The sequence below is a fragment of the Dendrobates tinctorius genome, unplaced genomic scaffold (assembly GCF_039654945.1).
Source record: "Dendrobates tinctorius isolate UK_male_01 unplaced genomic scaffold, ASM3965494v1 ptg000070l, whole genome shotgun sequence".
Classification (NCBI taxonomy): domain Eukaryota; kingdom Metazoa; phylum Chordata; class Amphibia; order Anura; family Dendrobatidae; genus Dendrobates; species Dendrobates tinctorius.
This window is the reverse complement of record NW_027361738.1, coordinates 83449569-83470429: the sequence shown is the minus strand read 5'-3', so window position 1 is coordinate 83470429 and position 20861 is coordinate 83449569. Positions and strand designations below refer to the sequence as shown.

Genomic DNA, 20861 nt, shown 5'->3' with positions numbered 1-20861 from the left:
GACTGGCCACAACCTGTCAACAAGAAGCAGGTGCAAGCCTTCCTGGGGATCGCCGGTTATTATCGCCGGTTCATACCCAATTTTGCAGCCATCGCTACCCCCCTGACGGATCTTACAAAAGGGAAAGACTCCGTCATGATTAAATGGAATTTAGCGGCTGAAGAAGCCTTCCATAGCCTAAAACGGGCACTTTGCTCTCAGCCCGTACTGGTGACTCCAGACTTCCGCAGCGAGTTTGTGGTACAAACGGATGCCTCTGATACCGGTATCGGGGCCGTACTCTCACAAGTGAGGGACGGAGTGGAACACCCAGTCCTCTATCTCAGCAGGAAGCTGAATAAACACGAGCAAAGGTATGCAGTCGTGGAAAAAGAGTGCCTAGCCATTAAGTGGGCTCTAGAGGCCCTCAAATATTACCTGGTGGGCCGAAAGTTCAGGCTGATCACTGACCATGCCCCTCTCAAATGGATGCACTTGAACAAGGAACGGAATAGCCGGGTGACCCGGTGGTTCCTGGCCCTGCAGGCCTACACTTTTACGGTGGAGCACCGCCCAGGGGTACAGATGGGGAATGCAGATGCCCTGTCCCGAGTGCACTGTTTGGCGGGTGTCATTGCTCGACCAGAGTGGTCTGAGCAGAAGGGGGGGATATGTGAGAATCATGTGGGAATAGTGGATGAGGGCAGGTATATCTCGCCCAGATTCCTCTCCTATGTGGCCTAGTCTGGTCAGTATCGCACCTGCTTACTAATGGATAATGGGAGGTGGATATATAAGGATGCAAGGTGGTTGTGTGAGTGTCTCAGCCTGGGAACACAGAGAGCCTGTCTGTGTGAGAGACACACACGTGAGTGGAAGCAGTGCCCACTGCAACTGTGGTTTGGCTGGACGGGAGAAGCCCGCCAGTTGGTAGTTAGGTTGTCCATTGTTTAGTTAGTGCCGGACAGGCAAGGATTTGTTTTATGTTTTATTTCCTTTTGCATTGCTTTCACCGTTAATAAACCTGACCCAGGGTCAGTTATACACGAATCCCCGCTCTGCGCCTGAGTTTCATGCTGAATGCACGTGACCTTTGACCCCAGCAAAGGCGATCCCGGAGTGTTTTATCACATTGCGTCAAAGTTTGCATGAGCAGACGCATAAGTGGGATGCTCATGCTTAGGATGGCGTCGTCTGCGCTTACCAGCCGTGTGCATTCCTCAAAACACTGAAGGACTTTACAAAGGTCTTTCAGCTTCGACCACTGCACGTCTGTCAACTCCATGTCTGCTCTCAAAGTGCCTGGCCGTGTATCCTCCCACAAATGCATTATGGCCTGCCTCTGCTCGCACAGCCGCTCCACCATGTGCAGGGTGGAGTTCCACCTTGTTGCAATGTCGATAATGAGGCGGTGGTTGGGAAAGTGGAGCAATCGCTGCAGCTTCTGCATACGAACGGAGTGTACAGGCGACCGGCGGATGTGTGCGCACAGTCTTCGCACCTTATGGAGCAGGGCTGTTAACTCCGGATAATTTTTGAGGAAGCACTGCACCACCAGGTTCAAGGTGTGAGCCAAGCAAGGTATGTGGCTGAGTTTTAAAAGGGCTATGGCTGCCACAAAATTACGGCCGTTATCACTAATTACCTTGCCTGCCTCAAGATGTACACTGCCCAGCCATGACTCAGTTTGTCGCTTCAAGTACTCGGCCAGCACCTCGGCGGTGTGTCTGTCGCCCAAACACATCATCTACAACACAGCCTGCTGACGCTTTCCACTAGCTGCTCGATAGGGGGACACCTCGTGTGCAACAGTGGCAGCTGCAGATGGAGTGCTCGTACGACTGCGCTCTGTGGACGAGCTTTCGCTTCTGGAGGAGGAGGAGGGTGGAATGCCTACAGCCAACTGTTTCCTATACCATGGGCTAGGCAGCACTGTCCCACCACCGCTGTTCCCTGTGGACCCTGCATCCACCACATTAACCCAGTGCGCAGTGATGGACACGTAACGGCCCTGGCCATGCCGACTGGACCATGCATCAGTTGTGAGGTGCACCTTTCCACTCACTGACTGCTTGAGTGCATGGACAATGCGGTCTTTCACATGATGGTGGAGGGCTGGGATGGCTTTGCGAGAGAAGAAGTGGCGACTGGGTAGGTCATAGCGTGGTACTGCATAGGCCATGAGTTCGCGGAAAGCTGCGCTTTCCACCAACCGATAGGGCATCATCTCAAACGAGATTAGTTTGGCAATGTGGGCGTTCAAACCCAGTGTACGCGGATGAGAGACTGAGTACTTTCTTGACCTACTCATAGTGTCTGGGAGGGTGAGCTGGACTTGAGAGCTGCATATGGTGGAAGTAGCGGTGGACAGGGCGGACTGAGAGAGGGTTGATGATGGTGATGGAGTTGGTGTTCTTTCTGATGGCCTAGATTCAGTATTTCGTTGATATAACATTGGGATTCCCTGACTGCTGTGGCCTTGCAACGACACCTCAACATTTGCTGCTGTGCTAACCGGTGGGCTTACAGTGGGGGAAACAATGTAGCGTTGCTGACTACCTTCTTTGTGATCAGTTGCACATGTGGCACTTGAGGTTTGGTGTTGTGTCCACGCTTGCAAGTGCATGCTGGTTAAATGTCTAAGCATGCAACTGGTATTCAAATTTTTCAGATTTTTCCCTCGGGTAAAGGTCTTTGCGCACTTCTTACAGATAACCTTGGCCTGATCATGAGGATTTTGTTCAAAAAAGTGCCACACTGCACTCTTCCTACTTTGGCAGACATTTTGCGGCCTAGCACGCTGTGATGTTTTGACCCTCTGGACAAGTTGTCCAGCCACTCTTGATTTTTGGAACCTGTCTTTGGAGTGCTCCGGGCCTGCCAGATAACAGCTGTTGCGATGTCGATGTCTGCTGTGGATGCTCCTCATCTGAGCTATTGGAAGCAGCACCCTCTTCCCCCAATGGATGCCAATCTGGGTCAACAACTGGGTCATCCATCACCTCCTCTTCAATGTCATGTGCACCTTCCTCTGTGTACCGTGTATGGTGGTATAGTGTGCGGGAAGGGGCACCTGAGTCTCATCAGGGTCAGAATCTGGCTCTGTACACTGCGAGGACAATGTAGTGCTCTGAGTGAATATACCAGCAGAATCATCTATCAGCGGCTGTGCATCAGTGCACTCCATGTCAGATTCATCTTGGCCTGGGTAATTCACCATTTTACTTGAAAATCCAGGCATGGTATGTGAAAACAGCTCCATGGAGTAATCAGTAGTATGGCCTGCGTCATCCTTCAATCTTGGTTGGGGTGAAGGACACAAGGAAAGGTGTGGTTCATGAACATGAGCCTCCAATGACGACTCAGTGCTTTTACTTTTTACAACTTCAGAAGAGGAGGCGATAGAGCTGGAGGCTGAGTCAGCAATGTAAGACAAAACTTTTTCCTGATGCTCTGGCGTTAAAAGCGGTTTGCCAACTCCTAGAAAACTAAGCCTTCGAAGCCTTATGGTGCCAGACGATGACGCAGGCTCAACACCTGCTGCATTCGGTACTATTTTGCTTTTGCCACTACCATCAGATCCACCACCAACACCATCATTACCAGCTGCCAACCCCCGCCCAATTCCACGGCCTCTTCCACCAGCCTTCCTCATTTTTGGTAGAAATGTAGACAAAATCCAACAAACTATATAGTAATGTAAAACAAGGTACAAGGTGTCTATAGGACAGGGGAGATTTAGATTTTCTGCAGACACTTGTGGACACTGGACACTTGGATTGTGTGAGGCCCACTGAATATCAGAGCGCTATGTCACAGGCTCGATGGCACAGGTGTGAAAAAAGTGACTACAGGATAAGGGAGATTTTGAATTTCTGCACACACTTGTGGACACTGGACACTTATGGATTGTGTGAGGCCAACTGAATATCAGAGTGCTATGTCACAGGCTCGATGGCACAGGTGTGAAAAAAATGACTACAGGATAAGGGAGATTTTGAATTTCTGCACACACTTGTGGACACTGGACACTTATGGATTGTGTGAGGCCCACTGAATATCAGAGTGCTATGTCACAGGCTCGATGGCACAGGTGTGAAAAAAATGACTACAGGATAAGGGAGATTTTGAATTTCTGCACACACTTGTGGACACTGGACACTTGGATTGTGTGAGGCCCACTGAATATCAGAGCGCTATGTCACAGGCTCGATGGCACAGGTGTGAAAAAAGTGACTACAGGATAAGGGAGAATTTGAATTTCTGCACACACTTGTGGACACTGGACACTTATGGATTGTGTGAGGCCCACTGAATATCAGAGTGCTATGTCACAGGCTCGATGGCACAGGTGTGAAAAAATTGACTACAGGATAAGGGAGATTTTGAATTTCTGCAGACACTTGTGGACACTGGACACTTGGAATGTGTGAGGCCCACTGAATATCAGAGCGCTATGTCACAGGCTCGAGGCAGCAGGTGTGAAAAAAGTGACTACAGGATAAGGGAGATTTTTAATTTCTGCAGACACTTGTGGACATTGGACACTTTTGGATTGTGTGAGGCCCACTGAATATCAGAGCGCTATGTCACAGGCTCGCTGGCACAGGTGTGAAATAAGTGAATTGTAGAATTGGGCAGAATAGGAATCTCCCTAGAGTGTAGGTCTGTAAGAACGGAACAAGTCCTCCACTTATCCTTCCACAGTGACACACAGATAGCTTCAATGTGGCTGTGATAACAGCCGTTACACGGTACTGTGTGAGGAGCGTACACCGCTGTATGGTGTGAATAAATGCACGCTCAGTACCTCAGCAGGACAAAAAAAAAAATTGGGATTGCTTTTAAAAAAGCAGTTTGCAGAGCAGTGGGGAAACAGCAATGCAGCTGTCAGGAAGCCTTAGAAGGCAGCCTAACAACCAACACTGCTGATCCACCACAATATAGCCTCCCCTTGCACTGCACACACAGTGACTGGTGTGTTGTACAGGCAAAATCGCTAGCAGCAGAAGCAGTTTTTTTGTCTTCTTCCCTGCCTAACGCTCTCCCTACAGAATCAGCAACCTCTCCCTATGCTAAGATCGGCAGAAGTAAGATGGCGGTCGGCGTGCACGCCCTTTTATAACCCCTGTGACGCCCACCAAAGCAAGCCAATCACTTGCATGCCCTTCTGAAAGATGGTGGTGACCCCTGCCTATGTCATCACGTTGCCCACAGTGTCCGTGGATCCTGACTGGCTGAAAAAGAGCGCTAAACAAACTTTTGAAACGCGACTTTGGCGCGTGAGTCGCCGACCTCGTGGCCGACCTCATCCTAGGGTCGGGTTTCGTTTCATGAAACCCGACTTTGCAAAAAGTCGGCGACTTTTGAAATTGTTCGACCCGTTTCGCTCAACTCTATAGTCACCATGTGACTAGTGGGCCTGTGTAACTTCAAATGCCAGGGCTGAATTTTAGTCCCAGTCCGGCCCTGCTACGGCCTCAATGTGACCCCGTACCCATAACTACACATTTGGTCAACTGGTGACTATGGTTTAAAGAGATGATACCATCAAGCTCTGTTTCAGGGGCCACACAGTCAGATTCTACTATTGGCCAAGTATCGATAGTATACTTATACGTCCCATAGGGGGTCTCATTCACATCTGAGATTTCAACTGATCTAGAAAATAGAGGCATCCCCTGTTTGCCGCCCCTGAGAGAAGACAATGGCTAACATTTATTAATGATGAAGTTATTTGGGCCACTTCTAAAGTGCTGTGTTCTCCTTTCAACTCTTCCAATCCATATTTATCAAATTTTGCACCAGCAGTTCAGCCATGCCGGTGACCCAAACTGTCAATCTTCAGGAGTGCATCGCCAGCCGGCATGAGACAGAGGAGCGGTGCACTTGTGAATGAAGAAGATAAGACAACCCCCTTTAATTGTAAAATTGGGCACAAATTACACCAATGCAATTTTTAAGAAACTTAGTACACTGGGAGTTCCATGTGTCAAATGCCGCAAGTTAATGTTGAATTTGGTGCAAATTGTGACTTTTTAAGCAACAGAAACATTTTTTGCTCCGTGTCTTTTTGAAGACAAGTACTACTTACTGGTCTAGATTATGTGAATTTTTTGTAACTTTTAACATTTGGGCAAAAATACAAAAAAAAAAGGTTGTGATATATTGAGTGCAATATTGATTTGATAGACTCCTCTATGACAAGGAAATGACGCAGATTGTGCAAATTATTGGATGCAGATGCAATTAGTAATGTTCCCCAATCTGCAAGCCTCATAGGGCTGTTTATAATTGTCCCAGAGCCATAGTGCGCGCCCATAAGAGTTCCACCACTCACGGTCCCCCGGTCACTGACCGGATACTCTTATGCACTGTTCTTTTTACTCTGACATGAAAATTGCATGTGATGATGTAGATCCTAGGTACACAACCAGGGGATCAAGATGTAGAGATAGGACCGCTCGGCTTGGGTACACCTTGTCATAGAGGGATAGCCTTTACCCTTTTTTGATCACAACAGTGTCAGCTATTTTCACTATGTTATTTACATGTATTATTACTATTTATTCCAATACTTACTACAGGGTGAATGCTAATTTTATTTTATAATTTTTATGTCTGCTTTTGACATAACAGCCATCAAAGTCCTTCCTCATTTACACCACTAAATTAGCTTTTCAGCACTAAGATGGAATTTTCTACAAATATTGATCCACTATTTTGGAAAATAATGGCTGACAAGTTATGGGAAATGTTTTTTCCCCCCTGTTTGGAAAAGTCCTTTAAAAAGAAAAAATCATAATAAAAAAAGTTGGAAAACGTAGAAGACTTTGCAGAAAGTGGAGCTGATGGGTTCTCTTCCTTGTGAAACAAGACTTTATCATTACAGTAGAATCATAAATGTGTCACGTCCTCCTGGGAGATCTGGGGTCAGGCGATTATTACGTATTTTGAATCACAGGTTTTCCATTTAGCCTGTGTGTTTTGTTCCTCATATTAAAAGGACTTTGTTTTCTTTTGGTTCTTACGAGGTTAACAACTCCTTGAATGCTGGTTAGAGACATGCAGCTCCATCTCACAGCTGCTCCTGATCTGCTCATTTCCTCACTCTATAAAACCTGGCCAGACCTTCTCATCCCTGCCTGTGAAAGTTTACTTCCTGGCTTGCTGAAGTTGGAGTTCGTAGTTGCTGCTGGAGATTGTTGTATGCTATTTTTATGTGTATGGGTTCTCCATTGTCCTATTCCCACTTGGTTAGTACCTTTCTTTCCTTTCCTTTATTCCTCTCTACCCTTGGTGAGTGTTTTAGTATGTAAGCTGCTTTTTGTTTTCCCTGCTTGTCTTACATGTTTATACACCAATATACCTGTCACAGGCCTCCAGGGAGGGGGAGGGGACAGCTTTATATTATAGGAGAACAGTAAGGCTGGTGACCCAAACCTCCTCACCTTTAGAGGTACCTTCGGATGCAGGGATAGTTAGGGCCCCAGCTCTAGGGACAGTGCTGGGCCCCTTTCCCTAATCACGAACAGTCACAGCATGACAAGCAGAATTTGGATACCTTCTGCATCACTATAGTAGATCACTGTCTGAACAAGGTCATCTACCCCAAATCTTGGTTGGTTTAGATAACACCTGGACCTCATCGATTACTTTTTTTTTAAAAAATGTTACCTAATTTTTTCACGGACGTATTACTGATTTTGATCCGACCCCTTGGATCAAAATTGGACAGGTCTCCGATTTTTTTTCACGAATCACTGGGTCTGAGGAAAAAATCGGACATATGCACAGCACCATAGAATATCATAGGTATGAGTGCTATCCGCGAAAACTCAGGTCCTAACATATGGACAAGTGTAGTGTTGTTTTTGAAAAAAGAGTAATATTTTTCTATTCCTGGACATCCCCTTTAATTCTCTACAATTACTGCTGACATAATGTTTCACGCTTTCCTAGGAATTATAGATTAGTTACAACTGGAGGGACATGTTTTGCATGATCTCAGGGAGAGACTCTGACATCTTGTGCGATTCGTACGACGGTGAAGATTAATTACCCGATGATAATTAATGCTGAGAATGGGGCTATAGATGACACAAAGAATTTGTAGGAATGTTACGTTCATGCTAAATTCAGAGAAGGATCGTGTCTCCGCAAGACTCGTGTTGTCTACTGTACATTCATTGTTGGTACATGATTGTTACATGAGCTGTGAGAACTACAAAAAAAAATGGACTGGGGCTCACAATTTGCCACTATTTAAGCATCACAGAGGTTGCTCCCCAGTCCCCTGGCTGTAATTTGCTTTTTTTAATATGTCTTACTCACCCTCCCCTGGTCTAGCACTGAGTCTCTGCCACTGCTCCTGATGTCTGTTGTGTGCAGAGCTGACATCACATTGTCTGCAGCGCTGCAGACAATCACTGAGCTCAGCTACTCTGTGGTGTCAACACAAGAAGAGCTACGGAGCTGAGCGATTGGCTGCAGCGCTGTTGTGTGACTTCAGCATTGCAGGAGGATAAGACTCAGTGATGGACCTAAGAGAATGTGTAAAGCACAGTTCATTTTAAAAAAAAAATGTAATCAGGGGAGAGGATTTCCAAAAGTACACCCACACTGACTAGAGAAGGACTATTCATAGGACATATTTTTAATGTAACATCATAAGTCTTGGCGAGAAGAACTGCGATATTAGTGTAAAGTTCAGGGGTCAGAGAGTTGGGGGACACCATAACATAAGGTCCATTTTCACCTTTGCTACCGAGCCCCTTGTTTTTTTCTATATATACCACTGATAACAGGACATTAAACCACTGGACACCAAGGACTGGACCATAAACCATTAGATGGCATAGCTTCAACATCATATCTGAGTTTATGGACGTGGACTCTGACTTGCCTTGTGAACGATGCCCTTATTTAAAGAAATTCTCCAGGCAAAATTGATAAACTTTGTTACTGTTGCCAAAAGTCCAAAATTTGCCGGAATATCCTGATTTTTCAAATACAATTCCAGCAAATTTTTGGGATGGCTCAGGCTGAGAGGGGCAAGTTTCATATAAAGCTGCTAAAAAGTGGGATATCTCATTTGCTTTCTGGATGGAGTTGGGGGCAATGCCGAATTCCATGGTGAGAGGGACCAAGTTGGGTGCAGGAGAATGGTTACCGCATCCGTGTGCTCAATGGGTTTCGTATCAATTTCTACTTTGATTTCTAACAGCCCGTTGTAACACCCCCTGACCCCATTCTTCTGCCCTGTCCATGGCTCATGGAGCCTCTACCAATACTTCCCTTAGGTCTTCTGGGTCATGCAATACTTTTCTGCATTATTTGCTGACTCTTTTTCTTTCTCTGTGCCAACATTCCAGCTCTTCACGGTCTTCTGTGCGGTGATACAGGGATTATATTGGGATCACTGTCCCGTTACTGACTCTTTGTTATAAGATCCTATTTTACATCTGTCCTCTGAGTCATTGGCTGGAATGGCCTCCACATCTGCTCCCACCTGGGCAGCACATGTCACTGTATACTGCGTGGTGGTAGGGCGTAGGCGTTGTCACATTACAGCTAGTTAATTATATGGGCAACCTCAGGAAAATCGCTAAAATAAATGTGGGATATTATCTTATGTGTATGGGTCATTGGAAGGAGATTTGTGTGAAATTGCCGTCATATACATTAGATAGGTGACCGGCTGCCATTGAGTTGGTGATTGCATGACTAATAACGCATGATTAATAACTGAAGAATGGGCCTTATAATAATAATACTCTTTATTTTTATATAGCGCTAACATATTCCGCAGCGCTTTACAGTCTGCACACACTATCATCACTGTCCCCGATGGGGCTCACAATCTAGATTCCCCATCAGTATGTCTTTGGAATGTGGGAGGAAACCGGAGAACCCGGAGGAAACCCACGCAAACACGGGGGAGAACATACAAACTCCTTGTGCAGTGGGACATGTTAACATGCTTCCCATTTATATTTTATCATACACTGCTTTCTATTGTATCCGTCCTCTTCAGTCCGGTCTGTGTGCACTCTATCACCTGAGTTCTGTACCTCTCTGAGTAACTGGTAGAGGTCTCAGTACCCGGACCCCCACAGATCTGCTTGCAAATAAAATTACACAAAAGTATAAATAAAAGTGTCAAAGGTTTAGTTACTTTGGTAAGTTACTCAGATTAGATATTAGAAAAAACTTTTTGACAGTGAGGGTGATCAAAGAGTGGAACAGGCTGCCATTACAGGTGATGAGTTCTCCTTCAATGGAAGTCTTAACACAGCGGCTGGACAGACATCTGTCTGAGATGGTTTAGTGACTCCTGCATTGAGGGGTCGGAAACGATGACCCTGGAGGTCCCTTCCGACTCTAACGTTCTTTGATTCTACTCTAATTTCAAACTTACAAGGTAAAGAAAAAAGTACCAGAACTTTTACTTGTAGTAACCGCAGCCAAAGGTGATCCTACAAAGCATTGACTCAGGGGGCTGAATATAAATGCACCTCACAATTTTCAAATTTACATTTTTAAAATATCTAGAAAACCATGTCTCATTTCCTTTACACTTCACAAACACTTTCTACTTTGTGTTGGTATATCACAGAAAACCCCAATAAAATAAATTTAAGTTTGTGGGTGTAACGTGAAAAAATGTGGAATGAATACCTTTTTAAGGCGCTGTACATGCGTAATGCAGGATATTCCAGCTCATGACTATTCCACTTATTACATACAGATATCACTTTAGGTCGATTCAGAACAAAAAAGGGCAAACTCTTAAGAGGGAGGAATTTTGCAGGTGATCATAATGTTCTTGGGTCTCGTTCAAAACCGGGCTGGTGACGTAAGAGAAGAATAAAGAGGACCATGATTAATAATTCTACAATCCAAATATTCCACAAGGTTTGTTTTTTTCACATTAAATCATTTGATAATGCCCCGTGCACTTCTAACACTAAGATGATAAATTGTCAGGATTATGTTGATTATTCATGAAAATATTCAACAGTGTTAGTTCTCAGCTGAAGCCTGTACCGGCCATGGCAGCATGATAATTGTTCAACACTGGCAGAAGATCATAGAATCCTTGAACGTTAGAATAGGAAGGGACCTCCAAGGTCATCGTGTCCAACCCCCTGCTCAATGAAGGTATCACTAAACCATCTCAGATAGATGTCTGTACAGCCTCTGTTTGAAGACTTCCATTGAAGGAGAACTCACCGCAAGATAGCCAGCGACAGCAAAGGAAACACCATAACTGCCAACTTGCAAGTTGTACTATATCTTATGATTCCTGCAGAGCTGCTTAGTCGTCATGATGGCCATTTTGATAATCATTCACTGCTGCCACATTTCGTTGCAGACACATTTCACAGATGTATTTGTCGCATAACTTTTCTGAGACATGAAATCATGTAGCCCTTGCCTTAATCCAAGTGTTTTACAAAATATATGGTATTATCAATAGTGGAGAAATGTAAAGAAAAAAACATAACTCGGCTAAGAATGAGTGAGACACTAGCAGCAGCACCATTACTGCCAATAGTGATCAGGGCAGTAATACTACTAAGCACAAGTCACAATTAGCCTCCTTTGCCTCTGGCAGTCGTATTAGTGTGGAGCAAGTGAAAGGCATTATGTAATATTTGGCCCATCACTCGCCTCTGTCACAGTAGAATGATGTTACCTCTGTCAGCGACTCAGTCAGTTTGAGTCATAGTTCTTCACAGAATGGTCTGCCTGATCACAAATGACTAAGTGGGATAATTTTTGGACCATTTTTTTTATTTAAAAAAAAAAAAGAAAAGTCTGTCATTGTCCTGTGTTATTAAACAGGCTGTTGATTACTACGGAGTTAGCTTCTGTTCCTATGGTGAGGGTACTATGACAATGGGTTTAGAATCAGGAGACCTCAGAGTGTTATACACATCGTTTAAGGGCAATTGGAGGCTTTGCAGTAGTGTGAAACTAATTTTTTGGATAAATGTATCAAACCCTGCGAATTGAAATATCAAAAGATTAGTTCATCACTACTAATAAGTTTTGCTTTTGGGATCACTCCTTCAACTAATATTGGAAAATTTTTGTGCTTTTTATAAAATATGAAAATCTCAATTATGTCAGAAAACTCTGGGAAATTGAGTTATGTTGATGATTGATTGTGTACAGTTCCCCATTAATTGTGGAAGATGTACAAACCCCCATGAATGTCTAGGTTGATGGATTATCTATTTGGGCGGCTCAACAGTTGAGGCATCCAAGGTTTTCTCAGGGAAGGAAAAGTGTTCCTAGTCCTTGGAAGTTCTTGTGTCCACTACGAGAGCCCCTATAAATCACATAAGTTCTTGTTGGTGAGGTCTACAATGGTCTCAAGTATGGACAACGTTCTCGGAGCTGTTTGGACATTATATTGTTTTCTTGAGGGAAGCAGTAAAAATGCTCATTGGTGTTTCTCTCCTTGATATCCTGGCACCTATTCCGGGCGTATTGCTACTTGTTTCTTCATTGGAATAGCTTGTTTTTCTTTAATAGTTTGTAATATTAAGCATGATATTGTGCCAACCTTCTGGTTCTAACATGTCAGGAATGATGCAGCAGATTACAAGTAAGCAGAGCCTTGTAATCCCGATCCTACAAATATGAGCACGGACTACTAAGTAAGAAATTACTTATATATATATATATATATATACAGTGCCTACAAGTAGTATTCAACCCCCTGCAGATTTAGCAGGTTTACACATTCGGAATTAACTTGGCATTGTGACATTTGGACTGTAGACCAGCCTGGAAGTGTGAAATGCACTGCAGCAAAAAAGAATGTTATTTCTTTGTTTAATTTTTTCTTAAATTGTGAAAAGTTTATTCAGAGGGTCATTTATTATTCAACCCCTCAAACCACCAGAATTCTGTTTGGTTCCCCTAAAGTATTAAGAAGTATTTCAGGCACAAAGAACAATGAGCTTCACATGTTTGGATTAATTATCTCTTTTTCCAGCCTTTTCTGACTATTTAGGACCCTCCCCAAACTTGTGAACAGCACTCATACATGGTCAACATGGGAAAGACAAAGGAGCATTCCAAGGCCATCAGTGACAAGATCGTGGAGGGTCACAAGGCTGGCAAGGGGTACAAAACCCTTTCCAAGGAGTTGGGCCTACCTGTCTCCACTGTTGGGAGCATCATCCGGAAGTGGAAGGCTTATGGAACTACTGTTAGCCTTCCACGGCCTGGACCGCCTTTGAAAGTTTCCTCCCATGCCGAGGCCAGGCTTGTCCGAAGAGTCAAGGCTAACCCAAGGACAACAAGGAAGGAGCTCCGGGAAGATCTCATGGCAGTGGGGACATTGGTTTCAGTCAATACCATAAGTAACGTACTCCACCGCAATGGTCTCCGTTCCAGACGAGCCCGTATGGTACCTTTACTTTCAAAGCGTCATGTCAAGGCTCGTCTACAGTTTGCTCATGATCACTTGGAGGACTCTGAGACAGACTGGTTCAAGGTTCTCTGGTCTGATGAGACCAAGATCGAGATCTTTGGTGCCAACCACACACGTGACTTTTGGAGACTGGATGGCACTGCATACGACCCCAAGAATACCATCCCTACAGTCAAGCATGGTGGTGGCAGCATCATGCTGTGGGGCTGTTTCTCAGCCAAGGGGCCTGGCCATCTGGTCCGCATCCATGGGAAGATGGATAGGACGGCCTACCTGGAGATTTTGGCCAAGAACCTCCGCTCCTCCATCAAGGATCTTAAGATGGGTCGTCATTTCATCTTCCAACAAGACAACGACCCAAAGCACACAGCCAAGAAAACCAAGGCCTGGTTCAAGAGGCAAAAAATCAAGGTGTTGGAGTGGCCTAGTCAGTCTCCTGACCTTAACCCAATTGAAAACTTGTGGAAGGAGCTCAAGATTAAAGTCCACATGAGACACCCAAAGAACCTAGATAACTTGGAGAAGATCTGCATGGAGGAGTGGGCCAAGATAACTCCAGAGACCTGTGCCGGCCTGATCAGGTCTTATAAAAGACGATTATTAGCTGTAATTGCAAACAAGGGTTATTCCACAAAATATTAAACCTAGGGGTTGAATAATAATTGACCCACACTTTTATGTTTAAAATTGATTAAAATTTAACTGAGCAACATAACTTTTTGGTTTGTAAGATTTATGCATCTGTTAATAAATCCTGCTCTTGTGTGAAGTTTGAAGGCTCTAACTAATTTGCATCTTATCAAACCTGCTAAATCTGCAGGGGGTTGAATACTACTTGTAGGCACTGTATATATATATATATATATATATATATACATATTAGACTAACTTTGTCCGAACCTTCTTACATCTGCGGATTGGACAAAAGTCTAACATGTCTGTGGACATCTTGGATTCCCAACAGTCAACCTTTTTGCTCCCTGACAGATAAGTTGCTGCCAGCGATGCAGTGGCTCTCTCATAGAGAATGCATGAATGCTTAGCTGATACAATTGCACAATTGCAGTCAGGTATGTTTTTCTCTTAAATTCTGGGACAATTAGAAAAAAAACATAGTTTGGAGATCCGACCAGGGACTATAGGGAGATACCTGACTAGTCTGGAGCTACCACTGGCTAGCTTTTTTCCTGCATCGCTCCAGTGGACAAGTATCTCCCATGTGTGCACATAGGGAGAGACCTGAATAGTCTGTCGTTACCCCTGGCCAACATTTCCCCTCATCTCTAGAGTTGAGCTGACAGGCATCTCCTACGTGTGCACATAGGAAGACACCTGACTAGTCCGTTGCTGCCACAGGCCAGCTTTTCACCGCATTGCTCCAGATGACAGGCATATCCTATGTGTGCACATAGGGAGAGACCTGACTAGTTCAGTGCTGCCACTGGTCAACGTTTCCCCGCATCACTCCAGTTGACAGGGATCTCCCACATGTGAACATAGGGAGAGACCTGACTAGTCCAGTGCTGCCACTGGCCAACGTTTCACCGCATCGCTCCAGATGACAGGCATATCCTACGTGTGCTCATATGGAGAGACCTGACTAGTCCGGGCTGCCACTGGCCAACTTTTCCCCACATCACTCCACTTGACAGGCATCTCCCACATGTGAACACAGGGAGAGACCTGACTAGTCCAGTGCTGCCACTGGCCAGCTTTTCCCCTCATTGCTCCAGCTGATAGTCATCTACTATATGTGCACATAGGGAGAGACCTGACAAGTCCGGTACTGCCACTGGCCAGCTTTTCCCTGCATCAGTCCACCTGACAGGCATCTCCTATGTGTGCTCATATGGAGAGACTAGTCCATTGCTGCCACTGGCCACCTTTTCCCTGCATCACTCCACTTGACAGGCATCTCCTACATGTGCTGATATGGAGAGACTAGTCTGTTGCTGCCACTGTCCAGCTTTACCCTGCATCACTCCACCTGACAGGCATCTCCTACGTGTGCTCATATGGAGAGACTAGTCCGTTGCTGCCACTGGCCACCTTTTCCCCTCATCACTCCACTTGACAGGCATCTGCCACATGTAAACATAGGGAGCGACCTGTCAATCAACTAGAGCGGTGCAGACAGAACAACCCTAAAACACCCAACTGGGTGAGTCGCTTGGCTGAATTGAACTGTTATATTTTAAGGCTTTTTTATGGGTCAGACTTTGACTTACAGGTTAGGCACTATGAAGACAAAGCAAAAAACACAAATATCCTAAAATAAGATAAAAAATAAACTGCAAATAATGCATAAAGGTAATAATAAGGGTATTTAGTAAACATAATTTTGATCAAAATGATGTGCAAGCATTCCCGCCACGTCACTGCAACCCTTGTGGGACAGTCCTACTCTAGTATTTAAAACCTTTCCACTTGCCAAGTGATGTGAATGTGAACAAGGATCGAGCGACTGAACCACTAGTAAAAGCTTAGGCCAGACAGGATGGTTTTCCCAGCTCAGAAAAAGGGGCGGTCACACCCTTATATGCACAGAATGCACACTGAAATAAATAAAAAACTGCAATCTGAACTGGGAAAGTAAGTTAATGTGTATGCACAATGTAAGTGCATATTAAACACAAGACCATTACACAAAGAAGACAAAACAAAAAAACACAAATATCCTAAAATAAGATAAAAAATAAACTGCAAATAATACATTAAGGTAATAATAATAAGGGTATTTAGTAAACATAATTATAGGCACTATATGGTTTTGTAACTTATGGAGGAGAATCCTTCTATTAATACAATTTATTCCTAAAACGGTATCATTTGTTTTTCCTTTCAAAATCAAATGTCTCCTTACAATCTTTGGGTTTGTATTCAATTGAACTTTGAATAATCATGGTGGTAGCAGAGGAATCATTTATAGCTCCTCTAAGCATAAAAATAAAATACCGTACCTCACAAGATGCTCCTACCATGCAAAATATAAAAAGACTTAACGATGATGAAATATCTGCTCACCTGAAACAGCTGTGCAAACTCCGGCACCAGAGTGTTGGACCCTTGTATACAGACCGGGATTCGGGGACTCAGTAGTCTTGGATGACTGTCAGTCGTCAGAGCAGTGTTAGGAATACAAGCAAAATACAGTTAGTTCCCGCTCGCTGGCAGATCTGGGAAGGATGAAGATAATTCACAGACAGCAGGAAAGGTATATTCATTATTACTTTATTACTACAATAAAGTAATAAAATAATTAAAAATATACATCTGCTGCCAAGTGCGGATTATCTCCATCCTGTCCAAATCTGTCAGACGGGACCCATCTTCCTGAGTCACCTGGACCAGGATGTCACTGCAGCCTCTCACTCCCCGAAAAGTGGTGGAAAATGAGAACGAATGTGGGGTTTGCAGGTACGCAGGATGCAGTGACAAGTCGCGAGACAATTTGGTGCTTTCTATAATAACGTTTATAAGACCAGAGGGAACTTTCCTCAGTCACGGCCTGATCAACAAAAAGGGGTAACACGGATTGCCCTCGCAGGGGCTCTAATGTATACAAGCAAACTCAAACGGGTAGAACACGACTACTTCCGGCAGTAGCCGGTCACTATAGGGCCGCAGTAAGGCCGACTACGGGTCCTTAATTAAAGTATATAGTCAACTTAGCCATCCAGACGTCCCTCGCCGTTCGGGATGGTGGTCTTTCGGCGCAGTAGTCGCTGGACCCAGTTGCTGAGGCGTTGACGAAGTCTTCGCGCGCTCCAGCGCGCTGATGACACTGGAGCCCCACAGGCCCTGGCGGAGTCCTTGGACGGATGGGTCACTGCCCCTGGACTGGGGAAAGCGGCAGCAATGCGGGGTGGCGGGTGATAGGCCATCTAGAGAGAAGGAAGATCCGGCACTGGAGACTTAATAAAATCCACGATAAGTTTTATTCACATAATTTCATGATAAAACCATAAAGGGGAAAACAGACCCCCCACGCCTGACGCGTTTCGAACCTTACACCAGGTTCTTCCTCAGAGACATGAAACAAAACAGTTCACAAAATGATTATAAACATTCCTAATCAGCAGAGGGACTCCACATATGTGTATAATCAAAGAGGCAGACAACTAAGCCCTCAAATCACTGGTGGAGTCACTCCCTTGCAAGAAGAAAGAAAAAAAAAAAGGAAAAGACCAATACAACAATGGACAAGACATAGAATAAATAAAAACATGTGCAATACACACGTATAAATGCATAAATACATAGCAACTATCACATGACAAAAAAAAAAAAAAATAAAAAAAATAATAAAAAACAGCAAAAATCTCAGCACTCAATAGAAATACATAAGATCATTTCTATAATTTAGACCTTGCGGATATCGTGCATCAAGCGCAAGTATCCAGAAGGCTTCCCGACAGTGTAGTAAATGTTCCCAGTCACCCCCTCTGGGGGGTTTCAATACCCGTTCTATTCCCTTAACTTTAAGACTGCATAAATTACCCTTGTGTATTTCAAGGAAATGTTTGGACAAGCCAGACACATTCCTACGACTGGACATAGACTCTGGATTAGAAGCGGTGATGTGCTCACTTAGTCTCCTCTTCAGGCTGCGTGTGGTACAGCCAATGTAATATAAACTGCACAATGTGCACTCTGCCATATACACTAAGGCCTCTTTCACACATCAGGTTTTCGCCGTCAGGCGCGATCCGGCGCTTTTGACAGAAACCGGATCCGGCGAAATGCAATGCCGGATCCGGTTTCCCCCCCATTGACTTGCATTTGCGCCGGATCGCGCCGGATGGCCATGCGTTTCATCCGGTTTTCGCCGGATCCGGCAATGTGTCGCAATGTGTCGCGATCCGGCGTCTGGAAAAAACATCTACTGTAACGTTTTTTGTCTCCGGTGAAAAAGCCGGACACGCCGGATCCGGCACGTCCGGCTTTTTCACACAATGAAAGCCTATGAGCGCCGCAATGCGCCGGATCCGGCGAAAGCCGGATCCGGCGGCCGGATCCGGTTTTTTGGTCTGAGCATGCTCAGTAGCTCTGCCCACAAGACATATATAAAAGCAAGACAGTGGGACCCACAGCCACACCCAACATGCCACCCAAGACAGCAACCAGGCGCAGGAGAAGGCAGGAGACATCTGCAGCAGCACCATCAGCACCACCACCACCCCAATTGGAGCAGCATGCTGAACAACGGGAGGGGAGTCCAGCAGCAGATGAGAGACGGTAATTATCAAATCACCCATTCCTCCAAACTAGGGCTATTGAATATCAATATATTCATTGGCCCTTTGTTTCTCTTTATTCAACAACCGCCCAATAGATGCAGCAGCAGCAGCAGCAATGGCAGCAGCTGGAACACCACCCACAGGCATGGAGTGTGGCCACCAGGAAGACCCATCATCTTCTGGGAGCCCTCCCTCGCATCGTCAGCGTTTGACGGTAAGTTTTTATTTCCAAAATCCATCATCTCTGTAATATATGTCTATTCATGGCCTTTTATTTCAAAACAGGAATCACAAGATGAAGAGGAGCTCCCAGAAGAAGAAGGAAGGGGTGGACAGACACCTGGAGTGGGCTCACAATTGGTAAGTTTTTTGCATCAAACGCAGAAACACAACATCACACTACACACAACACATAGAAAACAATGTTCTGCAGACCACACACAGCAAACAAATGCCTACATCCAAAGACATAACTTTTTTTGTTTTCTTCTCTAGTCTTCCCAATCTGGTGCTTGGCCAAGAGGTCCTCGCAGTGCCTCCCAGGGTCGTCGGCGACAGCAACGCGGCGGTCACCAGCGTGTAAGTATAAATATTTTTGCTTTGTTTTTTTGCACTTTTTATTTCATTTCTTTTGTGGAGGCTAATTATGTTATTTTTGTCTTTTTCTTTAACAGCCTTCACAGCGTGCTCCCGACTCTGACGTTGAGGATGGAGGGATTGATGTGGACCGCCTCATCGATCTCGTCAGAGAAAGGGAGCCGCTCTGGAATATGGCTGACCGCCGCCACGCTGACCTGATCGTTACCCGACGACTCTGGGAGGAAATCTGTTCGCTCCTTGTGGGCCGCTGGGAGGACCTCGATGTTCGGGCCCAGATTACAGAGCGTAAGTATATACAGTACCGGTTGCTTGATTTAAACCAGTGTTTCCCGAACTCCAGTCCTCGTGGTCCCCACGGATCATGTGTTCAGGATTTCTATTTACTATGGAAATCCTGAAAACATGACCCCTGGGGACCATGAGGACTGGAGTTTGGGAAACACTGATGTTGTATACTAACCACTCCTTTCTCGTTTCAGGGAACAGAATTGTGAATCGGTGGCGGTCTGTGAGAGATCGTTTCAAGAAGGAGTTCAATAAAGAGATGCGGGCCCCGAGTGGATCTGGAGGACGCAGGAGCAAGTACAAGTACGCAGAAGCCCTGTCGTTCCTCCGGGAAACAATGGTCACCAGAAGGTAAATATTACACACCACATGTGAAAAAAAATGTTAGATGTAAATTTTTTTTTCAGCCAGGGCCATACCATGTCAGTATTTTAATTGTTTTTTTTTCTCTTTATTCCACAGCACAGTGAGCAGCACTCGGGAGCCGGCACGATTGGACCCTTCTGAGGCGATCCCTGAGGAGACCGGCACCGAGGGACACTTCGACCGCCCCGGTACATCTGCACCTTCCCAGCCTTCCAACACATTCGACCCATCTGTCCCATCCACCAGCACAGGAGCATCGTGGCCGCCTACATTACATGAAGCTGCTGGTGAGGAGATCGCTTTCCCTTTACCCCACCCTTCTGCCCCTGCCACCTCTAGTACACCTGCGGGTACTGGGCGGCAGCGGCAGAGGGGTCAGGAAAAGACTTATGCGCCAGAGTTCTTGCATCTGAATGCATCTTTCCAGAACTGTCTAAAAGTCTTGTCAGAGCAAATCTCCGCAGGCTATCAGCAGATCAACTCCAGCATTCTGGAGGTGAAGACACTTCTGCAAACCATGCATTCAGAAGCAAGATCTTCGCCAAACCACACCTTTTTCAGGTCTGTTGTGGAGCGCATGGAAACGCTCTCTCCTGCCCAGCAGATGCATGTAATGCATTCATGCCACGCTGCTCTCCAGCAAGTTACCTCCCAACCTCCTCCTCCCACCACAGTAGTTCCTCCACCTGCACCCCCTCCAGCCACTTTCCATCCTCCCCCTCCTATTACATCTACACCCCCTCCAGCCACTTTCCATCCTCCCCCTCCTATTACATCTACACCCCCTCCAGCCACTTTCCATCCTCCCCCTCCTATTACATACCATCCACCTCCAGCCACTTTCCATCCTCCCCCTCCTATTACATACCATCCACCTCCCCAGCACCATCCACCTCCCCAGCACCATCCACCTCCCCAGCACCATCCACCTCCCCAGC

General features: G+C 45.4%; 1 protein-coding gene across 1 annotated transcript in view; it reads right to left on the bottom strand.

Annotated features, from left to right (window-relative positions):
• The window catches only part of LOC141095754 (guanine nucleotide-binding protein G(T) subunit gamma-T1-like), a 46139-nt gene extending 29541 nt beyond the window's left edge, over nt 1-16598 (bottom strand). The window contains exon 1 of the mRNA XM_073582047.1: nt 16457-16598. The gene's annotated coding sequence lies outside the window, so the exon portion shown is untranslated. The remainder of the gene's footprint in view (nt 1-16456) is intronic.
• Between the last annotated feature and the right edge of the window lie 4263 nt (nt 16599-20861).